Source organism: Malania oleifera, chromosome 3, assembly GCF_029873635.1.
Source record: "Malania oleifera isolate guangnan ecotype guangnan chromosome 3, ASM2987363v1, whole genome shotgun sequence".
Classification (NCBI taxonomy): domain Eukaryota; kingdom Viridiplantae; phylum Streptophyta; class Magnoliopsida; order Santalales; family Ximeniaceae; genus Malania; species Malania oleifera.
Genome location: NC_080419.1, coordinates 68,424,559 through 68,440,744, shown reverse-complemented (window position 1 = coordinate 68,440,744; position 16,186 = coordinate 68,424,559).

Genomic DNA, 16,186 nt, shown 5'->3' with positions numbered 1-16,186 from the left:
CTAGACTATAATTTTCAGTGCTTTAAGGAACATCAGACGTCTGAAACCGAATCTTCAGTTGTCTGAATTTGCAGGAAGATTAAAAATCTGATTTTTAGCAAGAGAATACGCGGGTTATACACTTGATCAAATTAATCCAACGGTTAGGATTTATCTTAAGGCCGAGATTACCTATATAATCAATCTTTAAACCCTAGTGCCTAAAGCTTTGGTAATAGAATTGGGAGCCTTGAACGTATACACATCTTTGAACATTGTTGAACTTATTGCTAAGCTATTGTCTGTGATTTCAAAGCGTTTACATCATATTAAAGCTTGGGCTACGTTGATTTTCAAAAGGGGTTCCAGCAACTATTGAGCAAACAACTTTGGTATTGAGGTTTGATGATCAAACTCAGTGTTTGCTTGTTCTCAAAGAGTTTTTCATCTCAGAAACTTATCATTCAATATTCATTTTGATAAGTTGATCTTGAGTTATTTTCTATATATATATATATATATATATATATATATATATATATTTGTGGAAGATCACTACCTGAGAAAAGCTTTTGTTTAAAACTAAAATCTTGAAAAAAGTTTTAAATATATCTTCATTCAAAGGGTTGCTATTTGATTAGTGTAAGAAGTAATTGATTGCAAATCCTAAGAACCTCTAAATACATATTATTGAGGGATATTATTTTTCCAACATAGTGTTTAAATCTTTACTATATTCAAAGCTGTTTATTTATTCAAAGATCCAATGTTACAGATTATTGTTAGCAAGAATATAGATCTCCACATTATTAAAGATTATTTTTGAAAGGATCTTGTTTTCTAATCTTGCTTAAAGTATTATGAAATTTGAACCTTATTTTTTCTTCAAAGCATTTATTTATAAAATCATATTTGGGAGATATTGATTTAAAGGATTGATTTGTAAAGCATATCATTCATATAACAATATCATCGTTACATACATACTGAGCTTCAAGTTTTATCATATGAATATGTGTTAGGTTTCCCATTGTACTCGCTAGCTTTGTTAGAAACAATATTGAGTTTTTGAAAATTTGAAATTTTATATTGGAATCACGGTTCGGGTTGTGAACCGGGTAAGGAGGAAGCTGTGCCTCTTGTAAGAAGCATATTGTAAAGGAAGTTTCGTCCCGGTTAAGGGAGCAGGGATTTAGTGGAATCCTTGAGTGGGTTGCTCAAGGTGAGGACATAGGTCGGGTTGGCTGAACCTCGTAAAATCGTATTTGCCTTCTCTCTTCGCTTATCTTTTTAATTTCCGCTTGCATTTCATTATCAACTTTTGTATGTTTGTATGTTGATTTATATTATACACACTTGATAATTAATTGGGTAAAATAGAATTTATTGAGATAATAATTTGAATTAATTTCAAGCCCCCGTAATTAATTTGTTAAATATTGAAATAGGGATTAAGTGGTAAAATAAACTTAAAGATTTTTAAAATACCCAATTCACTCCCCCTCTTGGAATTACACCTGAATTAACATTTGGTATCAGAGAGGGTTTACATAGACTTAACTGTTCATTTTGTTAAAAGATCACATGGCACACATAAGTGTAACTGCATTCAGTGAGGGACACTCGTCCACTAGGCCACCAATTTTATGCAGTGTAATTTACACCTATTGGAAAAGAAGAATGAGTATATATATCTTTTAAATGTGGATTGGAAAGTGTGTAAAATTGTTTCCAAGGGAAATCATGCCCTATGAAAGTAGTTGATAAGATAAATGTACCCAAAATTGATGATGAGTATACTAAAGAAGATTGGAAATTTGTGCAAATAAATGCTACTACAATGAATTTGTTATTCTATGCACTAGATGTAAATGAATTTAATATGGTGATGGCCTGTAACACTGCTAAAGAAATTTGGGAAAAACTAGAAGTCACATATGAAGGTACTAAGGAAGTAAAAGATAGTAGGATAGACATGCTTACTAGTGAATTTGAGGCATTTAAAATGATTGCGGATGAATTTATTCAATCCATATACACTAGATTTACACACATCACGAATTCTTTAAATGCTATTGGTAAATCTTACCTTACCTATGAGTTGATTAGGAAAATACTTAGGAAACTACCTCCAGTTTGGGAAGCCAAAGCTATTGCAATAGTAGAAGGGAGAAATCTGAAGGAGATGTTTGCTGATGAACTAATTGGATCGCTCATCACCCATGAGCTTGCAATAAATGAGAGGAAGAATGAGCAAATTAAAGCAAAGAAAGCTACAACACTTAAGGCATCATCTCACTACTCCAATGAGGGAAGTGATTTAGAATCGAATGAAAACATGACACTTATCACTAAGAAATTTGGAGAGTTCATGAGAAAGAACAAGAAGTACACCAGAAAATTTAAGGGCTCAAAAACAAAAAAGGGAGAGTTAAGTAGCAAGAAGCAAAATGATGATCCTCCCATGTGTTATAACTGTATAAACTTTGGACATATCAAGCCAGATTATCCCCAGCTAAAGAAAGTGTCTAAGAAGAAGAAGAAGAAGGTTTTAAAGGTGGGTTGGGACACTCACAGTACCAAAAGTTCAAAATCTGAATCCAGTGATGATGAGATTGCGAATCTATGTCTGATGGCTCACGATGACCACGAGGTACAATTTTTTTTGTTCTACTTCATCTTACTATTCAAGTGATTCTGAAAATGAAAATAGCATGCTTTCTTATGATGAATTGCATTAGGAATATTTGTATACCCTTAAAATGCTTGAGAAAATGAATAAGAAAAATTTTGGTTTGAAATTAAAATTGAAAGAATTTTCGAAGTTAGTTGAAAGTCAAAATAAATATCATGCATCTCTCATGAAAAATAAAGATTTGAAAATTAAGGAGTTAGAAAAGAATTTGAAAGATAAATCTAAGTTTATTTGTAAATTTACATAAGGTCAAAATAATTTTGAAAAACTCCTAGGAGCTCAAAGAAATTCCCTAAAGAAGGAAGGTTTTGGTTTTAATGGGAAGGAAAATCTAAAACAGAGACATCTCTACATGGGATATTTTGTAAGAGAGTCAAAATTGTATGTTCCAACTAAAGACTATCATATAAATATTATGTAAAGACCTGTAATTAAAATAATTAGAAAATATAATGAATGAAATGGATTAAAGGAAAATAAGGGGAAGAAAGGAAGAATTTTTAAGAAAAATAATAGGCCTCATCGACGAATGTCCTATATTCGTCGACGAGTGTCCTTCTAAGCTCGTCGATGAATTTGGTTTCTCGTGGATGAAGGAATCCCGAGAGAGTATATTTTGGAACTCTAAATTTCATCGAAGAAGGTATCTTCTCGTCGACGAAGTCTCTATAGAACCTCGTCGACGAATAGACGTTTCTCGTCGATGAATCGACATGTCTCGTCGACGAAGCCCTGCTTATAAATGGGCTGTTCTTCATTTTCCAGCTTGAATTTCGTGAACTCTCTCTCTCTCTAAAATAAAGCTCTAGCCTTCTCTCTTCAATTTCGGGCCAATTCTGACTCGGTTTGATGATCCGAAACCGCCAAGAGGTTTGTGGGATCATTCTCTTTAAGGTTGTAGGAGCTGATCATTGGGTTGTGAGATTTGGGAAACATCCCAAAATCAGTTTGAGTGAATTATCTTACAATATTCTTAAGGAATATTGTTATTTGTAGCCTAGGAAATAGTAAATAAGTATTTTTCTTAAGATTTGAGTTAATTGGAATTTATTTTAATTAAGTTAGAATTTTTGGATTCAAGGTCCAGGTGAACGCTGTGGGTATCAGTTTAGGGATCTTACAGGCGTAGTTTGAAAGTTAGGTAAGGGAGAAATTTATATATTAAATCAGGTTTTTCATGAATTAAAATGAATTATGTCTTATATATGTATATATGTTTATATGTGAGTTTAAAATGCCAGCCATGAAATTTGTGTTTTTTGAGCCTAGGATTGTTTATATAGCTATGTATATGTGAAAGTAAATGAATGAAAGTAGAAAGTATTTTCTAAGGAAGTAAGTAAGGAATGAAATGTATTTTCAGTATATAAATGTTAAATGTGGGTTGACCTATTTTACAGGAATATGTATGAAATTACTGTCAAACTGTGTGGCATGAGATTTTGTGTAAATATATGTTTGATATACGAGATGCAGGTTAAGTAAGTAAAGCTTTATGAATAAAATATGATATGAACAATGTTGCTTGTGTATGTTAAATGCAACCATGTAAATGTAAGACAGCTGAAAGACAGCCATGTTAGCAGATTCTAGCGCATTTCTATGTGGAAACTAACTGTAGCAGATTCTAGCGCATTTTTATGTGGAAACTAACAAATGATGGCTAAAGACTAGCTGTAGTACGAAGAAATGAAATGAAAGTGTTATGCAATGAAATGACAATGGAATGACAATGCAATGAAATGAAGTGACAAATGTGAACGATACAAATGGAAAAGTGTCACTTAAAGTGAAACGAAATGTAAAGTTAAGTTATGAACATGAATGAATGTGTATGAATGTATAATGACATAAAGGAATGATATATTATGATATTAGAAGTATTTTTATATGTAGAACATGTTACGATTGGAAAAGCAAACTTTTCGCCTGAGGGCTTGTTGAGAAAGGCGAGTGCACTAGTAGCTTCAGATGTGGCAGTAGCTGCATAACGTACTAGGGCAGAGGGAACCTATTGTATGAGCGCGTAGAGTTCCCTATCCTTAGGGCCTTTGCCGGTAAACTATTGTTGAATGCATGAGTACGAGATTAATCTAACACTTGAGGGCTTACTGAGTAAGGTAAGTGTCCTGGTATGTTTTAGTTGTGACTTTAGGGTTACCTAAGTATTAGAGCAGAGGGGTGCTACTTGTATGAGCAGGTAATCATGCCTGTCGTTGGGTAATCTCGTGGGTTAAATATTTGCATGTGATTGTTTAGGTTCAAAAAACATTTTCAATGTTATGTAATGATTTGCAAATGTATTAAAATGATATCTATATACCTCATGTTGGCCACACACTGTTTTAATATGTATGTTTCTTCCCTTACTAAGATGTGTCTCACCCGAATATGAATATTTCTTTTTCAAGATATCCTTGAGGTCGGGCTTAGGAGCTTAGGGTTTATAGCTTTTTGAGGGTTGTAAATAGAAAAAAGGTATATTTATGATATATAGAGGAGTTGTATAAAGTTTAAGTTTAAGTTTATGATTTATGTCTTTATGTTTTAAGTCAGTTTAGAAAGTATGGTTACGAAAATACTGAAATGTTCTGGAGATGTATGTATTTATAGAAATACAAGTGATGGTTGGATTTTATGGATTTCAAGTTAGGATATATTAAACTTTGGTATTATGATATTACAGTATTATGGTGTATGTTGTATGGAGATTATGTTTATGTTTTCCGCTATGTATGCTATGAATTATGGAATATCAGGATTTTATCAGGTATAACACGCCGAACCCAGGTTTAAGGGTTTGGGGGGTTACATATTACATGTTTTAAATGTAAGCGGTTGGGTCACATAAAATTTGACTATCCTTTCAAAAATAAAGATGTCAAAATTAAGAAATTCTGGAAAGTCAAAGGATATTCTAGTACTAACCCCCATGGACCTAAGAAAATCTGGGTACCAAAAGTAGTTATCTGATTATGTCTTGCAGATGTGCTTGAGATTGTCCTCCTCTAAGGACAAGTGGTATATGGATAGCGGATGCTCGCGACATATGACAAAAGATAAAGTTGAATTCGCATCTATCATATCCAAAGATGAAGGATTCATTACATTTGGGGATAACTCTAAAGGTAAAATCATTGGAGTTGGTAAGGTTGGTAAGGAACCTTCACTTGTCATTGATAACGTATTATTAGTTGATGGATTGAAACATAACTTATTGAGTATAAGTCAACTATGTGATAAAAGTTATAAGGTCTCATTTGAACATGAAAAATGCACTGTAGAGAACAAATCTAAAAACAAAATATTGTTTAATGCTTATCGTCATGAAAATGTCTACACCACTAGCCTTGACAATCTTGCTTCTCAACATGTTACTTGTTTTTTTGCTATAAATGAGATTAGTTGGATTTGGCATAGGAGATTAGGACACGCAAACATGGCCTTAACATCTAAACTTGTAAAGGGAGAATTAGTTAAGGGATTACCTAAGACTAAATTTGTGAAAGATAAAATATGTGATGCATGCCAACTAGGAAAAAAAACAAGAACTAGCTTTAAGAAGAAGAAAGTTATCGCTACTACTAGGCCACTTCAAATGCTACACTTAGATTTATTTGGTCCAAACCCAACTCAGAGTTTAGGAGGAAAATCATACGCATTCGTCATAGTTGATGATTATTTAAGATATACATGGTTACTTTTTTTAGGTCACAAAGATGAAGCATGTGAAGAATTCATAAATCCATGTAAGAAAATTCAAAATGAAAAGGGTTGTACTGTCCCTAAAATATGAAGCGATAGGCGTAGAGAATTTAAAAATCAAGGCATGGAAGACTACTTTAATTCATTAGGAATAGCTTATAATTTTTAGGCTCCTAGGACACCACAGCAAAATGGTGTAGTTGAAAGAAAGAATAGGTTCATACAAGAAATGGCCAGAACTATGCTTAACGAACATAAACTACCTAAGTACTTCTGGGCTGAGGCAGTAAATACCGTCTGCTATGTTCTAAATAGAGTTTTGATTAGACCATCTTTAAATAAGACTCCTTACAAATTATGGAATGGCCATAGACCAAACATATCATATTTTCATGTCTTTGGCTGTAAATGTTTTGTGCTTAGAGACACTAAACATTTAGGAAAGTTTGATGTGAAATCATATGAAGGTATCTTTCTAGGGTATGCCTTAGATAGTAAAGCCTTCAGAGTATGTAATAAACGAACATTAACCGTAATAGGATCCATTCATGTAGTATTCGATGAGTCAAATCCCTTCTCTAAAAGGACTGATGGAGATGAAATTAAGATAAATAAGGAATTTAAAAAACTGTCTATTGAAAATGATTTAGAAAAGAGAAATGAAATTAAGGAACAATTTGCTGAAACTAATCAAATTGAAAATGAGGTTAATGAACTACTTATAGAATGGAAATACATAAAGAGTCATCCCATTGATCAAATAATAGGTGAACCATTTCGTGGAGTAGCCGCACGATCCTCACTTAGGAATATGATTAGTCGTTTTGCCTTTCTATCTCAAGAAGAACCTAAGAATGTGAGTTAAGCAATTGAGAATGAATCTTGGGTGATGTCCATGCAAGAGGAGTTAAACCAGTTTGAGAGAAATAAAGTATGAACATTAGTTCCTAGACCTGAGGATAAGACAATTATTGGAACAAAATGGATATATAAGAACAAGAAAGATGAACATGAGATAGTTGTTAGAAATAAGCCAAGACCAATAGCTCAGGGATACAACCAAGAAGAAGGAATAGATTTTGAAGAAAACCTTTTGCACCTATAGCTAGAATAGAAGCCATTCAAATGCTTTTAGCCCATGCTACTTTTAAGGATTTCAAGCTGTATCAAATGGATGTCAAAAGCGCATTTTTAAACGGTTACATAAGTGAAGAGGTATATGTAAAACATCCCCAGGTTTTGAAAACCATAAGTATCCAAAACACGTTTATAGACTAACTAAAGCCTTGTACGGTTTAAAGCAAGCTCCTAAAGCTTGGTATGAAAGGCTAAGCGATTTTCTACTAAATAATGGATTTATCAGAGGAAGGATAGATACAACACTTTTCATAAAGTCTAAGAAAGATGACATGCTTCTAGTTCAAGTATACGTAGATGATATCATATTTGAAGCAACAAATAAAGACTTGTGCAATGAGTTTGCAAGCACTAAGCAAAATGAATTTGAGATGAGCATGATGGGTGAACTAAATTTCTTCCTGAGACTTCAGATCAAACAGGCAAAACATGAAATTTTTATAAATCAATCGAAGTACATTAGAGATCTGCTCAAAAAGTTTAATATGGAAGATGGAAAAGTACTAGGGACACTTATGAGCTCTTCTTTGAAATTAGACAAAGATGAACAAGGTATACCAGTAGATGTCAAGCCCTATTGTGGAATGCTCTGTAGCTTACTATATTTGACTACCAGCAGACCTGACATAATGTTCAACGTGTGTTTGTGCGCAAGATTTCAGGCTATACCAAAAGGGTTACATTTGTTAGCTGTCAAATGAATACTTAAAGATACCTGATAAGAACTATTGAACTAGGGTTATGGTATCCTAAGTATATATCCTTTGAGATTATCAGTTATTTAGATGCTAATTTTGCTGGTAGCAAAGTGGATAGGAAGAGCACAAGTGGAACATGTAATTTCTTAGGACATTATTTAGTCTCTTGGTTTTCCAAGAAGCAGAATTCAGTTGCTATTTCCATAGCTGAGGTAGAATGCAAAGTGGCAGGAAGTTGTTGTGCTCAAATGCCATACATGAAGCAAAAATTGACGGATTTTGGATTAAGTTATGACACAATTCCTATAAGATGCAACAATACGAGTGCAATAAATATCTCAAAGAATCCTATATTACATTCACGAACTAAACATATAGAAATTAGACATCATTTTCTTCGTGATCTTGTGTAAAAATGAGATGTGACACTTGAGTTTGTTTGCTTAGATGAACAATGGGCAGACATATTCACGAAACCACTTGCAGATGATAGGTTTATCCAAATTAGACGTGAATTAGGCTTGACACATAGTTGAGAAGTTGCCTAGAATTATATTAGATAACATAATTCAGGGGGAGCAACATCACTTAATATTCACAATTGGTTAAAAATTTCAAATTCGGCTCATTTGTTCCCACTTGGTATCATATTTGTTCACATTTGGTATTAAACTCATATCATGATGAGTGCATGTTAACTGACACTTGTTAATCCTTATATAACCTTTGAACTTTAGTGACTGCTTTTGCTTATCCATGTCTATGAAATTTGACACACTGTGTATGTTCACATTGCAATTTAATTCAACAACACAATTTTTTGCTTTAGCAAGGAGGAGAAGTAAATTGAATTAACATAGGGAGACGTATTTTACAGTACAATTTTTGAAATCTGAAGGTTGCATATTTTTTTAAAAATTGAGATTTAATTATGTCCGAACATTTTTGTTATATACCTTTTGTTGATGTCAAAAAGGGGAGAAGAATATATGGTTATAGCACAAATAGTTGGCAAAAGTACACAAGTACATGAGTTATACGTACAAAACTATTGCCTATTTTCAATTGTGTATGAGCATATTTCATATTTATGAATATCTAATTGCGTATTATTTGAGGGGGAGCCTTGTTAGGCGTAACCCATTTTATATTTTTGCTCGTGTATTTGTCATCATAAAAAAAGGGGAGTTTGTTGACTCTATGAGTCCAATCCTATTTTGATAATGCCAAATCACTTGGTATTTGATCTGTGCATTGAGAATGTAAGCAAGAACATTAGTTAGCATGCATGGAAGGTGATGAAGTCATAGAAGCCATGAGGATTAAAGCATATATATATATATATATATAACCTGGCACAAGCTATGGAACTAAGAAGAGTAGAAGAATGAAGATGCAAGCATCTTTTGCAAGCATCAATTTCAAGATAATCATGGGAATGGGTATTTAGAATTGATGTATGTGCATATTTTATATGATATAGTTAGAAGCTCAAAATATATGCACATGCAACCTATGAAAACCTTCTAGGGTTAAATATAGATTTAGAGAACTTATTTTTAAACCCTGGAAAATGTTTTATAAGAGGTTAAAGTAAGAAAGCTCAAATGATTTTGAAAAACTAAACTAAAGATTCTGAAGTGGGTCTGCCCAGATGACTGAGGATTATCCTTAGAAGTCTGAAGATTCAACTTTAGACGTCTGAAGAATTTCCTTAGAAGACTAAAAAATTAGTTCAGTCATCTGAAGATTTAATTACTGAAACACAGAACATACATAATACCCTCAGAAGTTTGAACCTTCAGTTCAATCGTCTGAACTAGGGACTTCAGAAGACTGAACCCTCAGTTCAATCATCTGACCCTCAGTTCAATCGTCTGACCCTCTGTCCAGACTATAATTTTCAGTACTTTAAGGAATATTAGATGTCTAAACCCGAATCTTGAATTGTCTGAACTTGTGGGATGTTTAAAAATATGATCTTTAGTGAGAGAACACGCAGGTTGTACATTTGATCAAATTGATCCAATGGTTAGAACTTATCCTAAGGCCGAGATTACCTATATAATCAACCTCTAAACCCTAGTGCCTAAAACTTTGGTAATAGAATTGAGAGCCTTGAACGTATACACATCTCTGAACATTGTTGAACTTATTGCTAAGCTCTTGTCTGCGATTTCAAAGCATTTACATCATATTAAAGCTTGGGTTATGCTGATTTTCAAAAGGGGTATTAGCAACTATTGAGCAAACAACTTTGGTATTGAGGTTTGGTGATCAAACTAAGTGTTTGCTTGTTCTCAAAGAGTTTTTCATCTCAGAAATTTATCATTGAATATTCATTTTGAGAAGTTGATCTTGAGTTATTATATATATTTGTGGAAGATCATTACCTAAGAAAAGCTTTTGTTTAAAACTAAAATCTTGAAGAAAGTTTTAAATATATCTTCATTCAAAAGGTTGCTATTTGATTAGTGTAAGAAGTAATTGATTGCAAATCCTAAGAACCTCTAAATACATATTATTGAGGGATATTATTTTTCGAACATAGTGTTTAAATATTTGTTATATTCAAAGCTGTTTATTTATTTAAAGATCCAATGATACAAATTATTGATAGCAAGAATATAGATCTGCACATATTCAAAGATTATTTTTGAAAGGATCTTGTTTTCTAATCTTGCTTAAAGTATTATTAAATTTAACCTCATTTTTTTCTCCAAAGCATTTATTTATAAAATCATATTTGAGAGACATTGATTTAAGGGATTGATTTGTAAAGCATATCATTCATATAACAATATCATCGTTACATACATACTGAGCTTCAAGTTTTATCATATGAATATGTGTTAGGTTTTCCATTGTACTCACTAGCTTTGTTAGATGCAATATTGAGTTTTTGTAGATTTGAAATTTTATATTGTAATCACGATTCGGGTTATGAACCAGGTGAGGAGGAAACTGTGCCTCTTGTAAGCAGCGGATTGTAAAGGAAGCTCCATCCTGATTAAAGAAGCAAGGATTTAGTGGAATCCTTGAGTAGTTTGCTCAAGGCGAGGATGTAGGTTGCGTTGGTTGAACCTCGAAAAATCGTGTTTGTCTTCTCTCTTCCATTATCTTTTTAATTTCTGCTTGCATTTTGTTATCAGTTTTTGCATGTTTGTATGTTGATTTATATTATATGCCCTTGATAATTAATTGGGTAAAATAAAATTTATTGAGATAATAATTTGAATTAATTTCAAGCCCTTGTAATTAATTTGTTAAATATTGAAATAGGGATTAAGTGGTAAAATAAACTTAAATATTTTTAAAAAGCCAATTCACTCTCCTCTTGGGATTACACCTGAATTAACACAATGAACAGTAAAGCTTATAGAGTGTTTAATAAAAGAAGCCAAACTATTCAAAAGTCAATGCATGTTGTTTTTGATGAAACTAACCCATATGCACCCAAAATAGCAATTGACTTGGTTAATCAAGTAACTACCATGAGAGTTGAAAGGGAACTTGAGCAACTTAAGATAAGTGATGAACAAAATGAAAATTCCCAAGAAATAAAAAATGATCATCAAGAGTCATCACCTCAAGAAGAGTCTATGAAACCCGAAGAAGAAGAAAATTAGGAACTCAATAGAACTTGGAAATTCGTTAAGAATCACCCAACTAATCTCATCATAGGTAATCCATCCCAAGGAGTTAGTACTAGGTCTCACTTAAGAAGTGGATGTAATCATATAGCCTTCGTGTCCCAAATAGAGCCTAAAAACTTTGAGGAGGCTAAGAATGACGAGAATTGGTGTTTAAGAATAAGAAAGATGAAGATGGTAACATTGTGAGAAACAAAGCGAGGCTTGTTGCACAAGGGTATAACCAACAAGAAGGAATTGACTATGATGAAACTTATGCCCCTGTAGCAAGACTCGAAGCCATTGGGATGCTACTTGCCTTTGTCTACTTAAAAAATTTCAAACTATTTCAAATGGATGTCAAAAGTGCATTTTTTAAATGGATATATTAATGAATAAGTATATGTCAGACAACCCTCAGGTTTTGAGAGTCATACTCACCCCAAACATGTATTTAAACTCTCAAAAGCCCTTTATGGACTTAAGAAAGCACTAAGAGCTTGGTATGAATGTTTAAGCAAGTTTCTCTTGGAAGATGGCTTCACTAGAGGATAGCTTGATACTACTTTATTCTTGAAACATAAGGAAAATGATATGCTAGTTATACAAATTTACGTAGATGATATCATTTTTTGGTGCTACGAATGAAAATATGTGTAAAGAATTTTCCCGGACTATGCAGAAGACTTTGAGATGAGTATGATGGGCGAATTAACCTTCTTCCTTGGCTTGCAAATTAAACAATTGAAAAATGGTATATTCATTAATCAAGTTAAATACGTTAAGGACATGCTCAAGAAATTTGGACTTGAAATAGGAAAAAGCAAAGCAACCCCTATGAGCATAACAATAAAGCTTGACAGTGATGAAAAAGGGGAGTATGTTGACCAAAAATTATATAGAGGGATGATTGGTAGTTTACAATACCTCACTTCTAGTAGACCAGATATTATGTTCAATGTTTGCTTGCATGCTAGATTCCTGTCATGTCCCAAAGAGTCACATCTTAATGCTGTTGTGAGAATATTTAGGTACCTAGCAGCAACACATTACTTAGGGCTCTTTTACCCTAAGAATGCTCCATTTGATCTCACCTGCTATTTAGATGCTGACTATGGGGGGTGCAAAACAGATAGAAAAAGTACCAGTGGAACATGTCACTTCCTTGGACACTCTCTTGTGTTATGGTTTTGTAAGAAACAAAATTCCGTTGCCTTTTCAATCATCGAGGTTGAATACACAGAAGCTGGTAGTTGTTGCACTCAAACATTGTATATGAAGTAGCAACTTGAAGACTTCAAAATATTGATAAAAGGTACATTGATCCATTGTGACAATACTAATACCATCAACATCTCGAAAAATCCGTGCCTACACTCTAGGACTACACATTGAAATCCGACACCATTTTATTCGAGATCACACACAAAAGGGGCACGTTGAATTAGTATATGCAAGTACTGAAAATCAATTAGCTGACATTTTGACTAAATCTCTAAACGAAGAAAGATTTAGTAAAATTAGACATGAGTTGGGGATGTGCACTCCAAAGGACCTATGATCAAAACACTCAAATCATTTTGTTCTAAAGTGGCCTACAACTGAACGCCAAGGCAGTTTTAATTGCACTCATTGATGAGCCAGAGGCTCTCGTCAACGAAAACTAAAGAGCCACTTGTCGACGATCAAATAGCACACATCGATGATAATGATAGAGTAACTCGTCGACGAGAGAATGATATTCGTCAACGAATCCTGTCGGGGCACTTAAAATTCTAGCGCACCAGATTTGTCATTTTTTGAAACCTAACCCCTCCTTCAAGCCCTAACCCCTCCTTCGATCTCTCTCTACTCGATCCATCTCATCCCCTCAATCCTTAAGATCTTAAAGATTCCATGGCTCCATGCTCCATGAAAAGAGCCGTTGACTCCTCCCAACAACCTGAGATGGGTGAGGGTTGTTATCAAAACCCTAACTACAAGCAACCACAAAAAAGGGTCGAAGATATAGACAAGAGATTTGTGTCCTCAGAAGCTACATTCCGCTATAGAAACTACATCTCAAAGCGAACTATCGTTCATGGTAAGATAGTTCCTTTGAAGTTTCTTAAAGAAAATATCCCCACTATGTTAGAAGAATTCCAAGATGTTGGGTGGGATACTTTGTTCTCTCTGCATGAGCCTATTTACCCTAATTTAGTTCAAGATTTTTATGCCAATTTTGTTCCACTTGCTTGTGGCTGTGCATCGTACTCTACTGTGAGAGGAAAAACCATCCGATTAACTGATCAACTTTTTTTTTTTTTTTTTCTGAGATCTTGTCATATAACTTTTACCCTATCCAGAGCCTTCTTAAGACAATGTGAACTATGATCTAAGACTGGTTTGATCCCCATGAGGCATTGAAATTGATAACCGAAAACCCTGACATTCCAGAAGTGGCAAGACCCAAATCCAAGGACTTAATGGTTGAATTCAAGGTGTTATACCATATGATTATGTATAGTCTTTTGCCACAAAAGGGCAGGCGAGACTGGGTATCATTGGGAGATATATTTGCTATTTTTGCATGTGGAATGGCAAGGGATCCTACTTTCCAATGATCATTATTCAGTATATGGAAGAAAACTTAAAAAGGCAAAGAGGATGTTTATCGTATGGTCGAATGCTCACCAAATTTTCGATCATTTTAATATTGTTCAAACTGGCATACCTAGTGTGGTACCCACTGAGGATGATTTCTACATAGAGGCTACTCTTCATCATATGCACTTTGGGAAGGATGAGCATACCAACGCCTGGATGAGATCTGAAGAGCTGGGTAGGGAACTGATAGATGAAATAGAAGCCTCTATGGAAGAGGACGTGGCAGTCGAGGAGCAGCCAGTTAATCCCATCATAGAGCACCTGGATGGGATTCAGTTAGGCATGGCACAAATGGATCAAAGAAATCGTGCTCATTTTGATTCCATCGATGCTACTCTCGCCGCCATCCTTGACCATGTGCGTTACCAATAGTAGGAGCCCCCTTTTTTGAAAATGGCAAAGGGGAGAAAGTTATATGTGTTAGGTGTTAGGTTGTGTTTGAAAGTTGCGTTTTGGAAGAAAGCTAGGATGGGTTGGAAGAATGAAAGCTGTGTTTCGAAAGAAAGTTAGGATGGGTTGGAAGAAAGTTAAGATAAGAGAACAAACCTTTTGTTGAAAGAACTCTTGTTGTTAGCTGGCTAACACTTTTTTGTTTGCACATACTCTTGTTATGAATGACTATGTATGAACAAATTTTTGCTTTGTATGACATACGAAACTACTTTGAAATTGTGATTGTCTTAGTGAACATACTAAACTATTTGTGGTTGAACATACTAAACTGTTTGTAGTGGGACACACTGAATTGCTATTGTATACTGAATTGCTTGTGTTGGATGGAATGGTGTGTATACTAAAATACTTAATTTAATCATGATTTTATACATAATTATTATGGAAAAATGCTCTATTTACAAATAACATGTTGCCAAAATTTTGTTTCAATTTTGTAGATAAAATATATGACGGGCATATAGTGCATACATTTAGGGGGAGGAATTATTCAAATCTTTTAAACATGTATGCATATCTTGAGGGGGAGCATTTTTGAGAAAAATCTTTTAAAAGAACACCAATGGTTTTCCATCATCAAAAAGGGGGAGAATGTTAGCCCCAGTGGCTAAGGTTCTTCATTCCAGCTTGTTTTGATGATAACAACCCATTAGTGGTTCTTAGGTTAGTTAATATTTTTCCTCAAGTTTAGTTCAGATAAACAGGACAATACCAAAGCAAGCATAAGGGTCAAACGTTTATCAAAGAAGCAATGAGCAAAGGGTCATATCCAAGGCATATACATAGAACACCCAAAGCACCACCAACTGGAGCATTTACAAAAGCCAGCATTCTTTACATACTTGTTTGGGTTGAGCGTGAAGTTGGATTTATGTTGTAACTCTTATGCGTATGATGTGTATAAGAATATCCTACAAAGATGTCCAAAGTTCATATTAGGTTAGAGTATTAATTGAGTTAACACATGCATACCAAGTCACACACTGCATAAGATGTCCAAATGAGAGTTTTATTAACAAGACATCTTACATAAAGTAAAAACTCACTTGGACAAGTTTGGAACATAATTGGAAGTACACATGTCATTTGAACCTATCCTAGTTCATTTAGGTCTCTTTTTAAGTAGTAAAACAAAGGGTCTTGTCAACAAATACAGGGGATTCGTAGTATACTTAAGGGACTCGTCGATGAATACAGGGGAATCATCGACGATGAGATACCAAGACCCATCTAAGACCTGT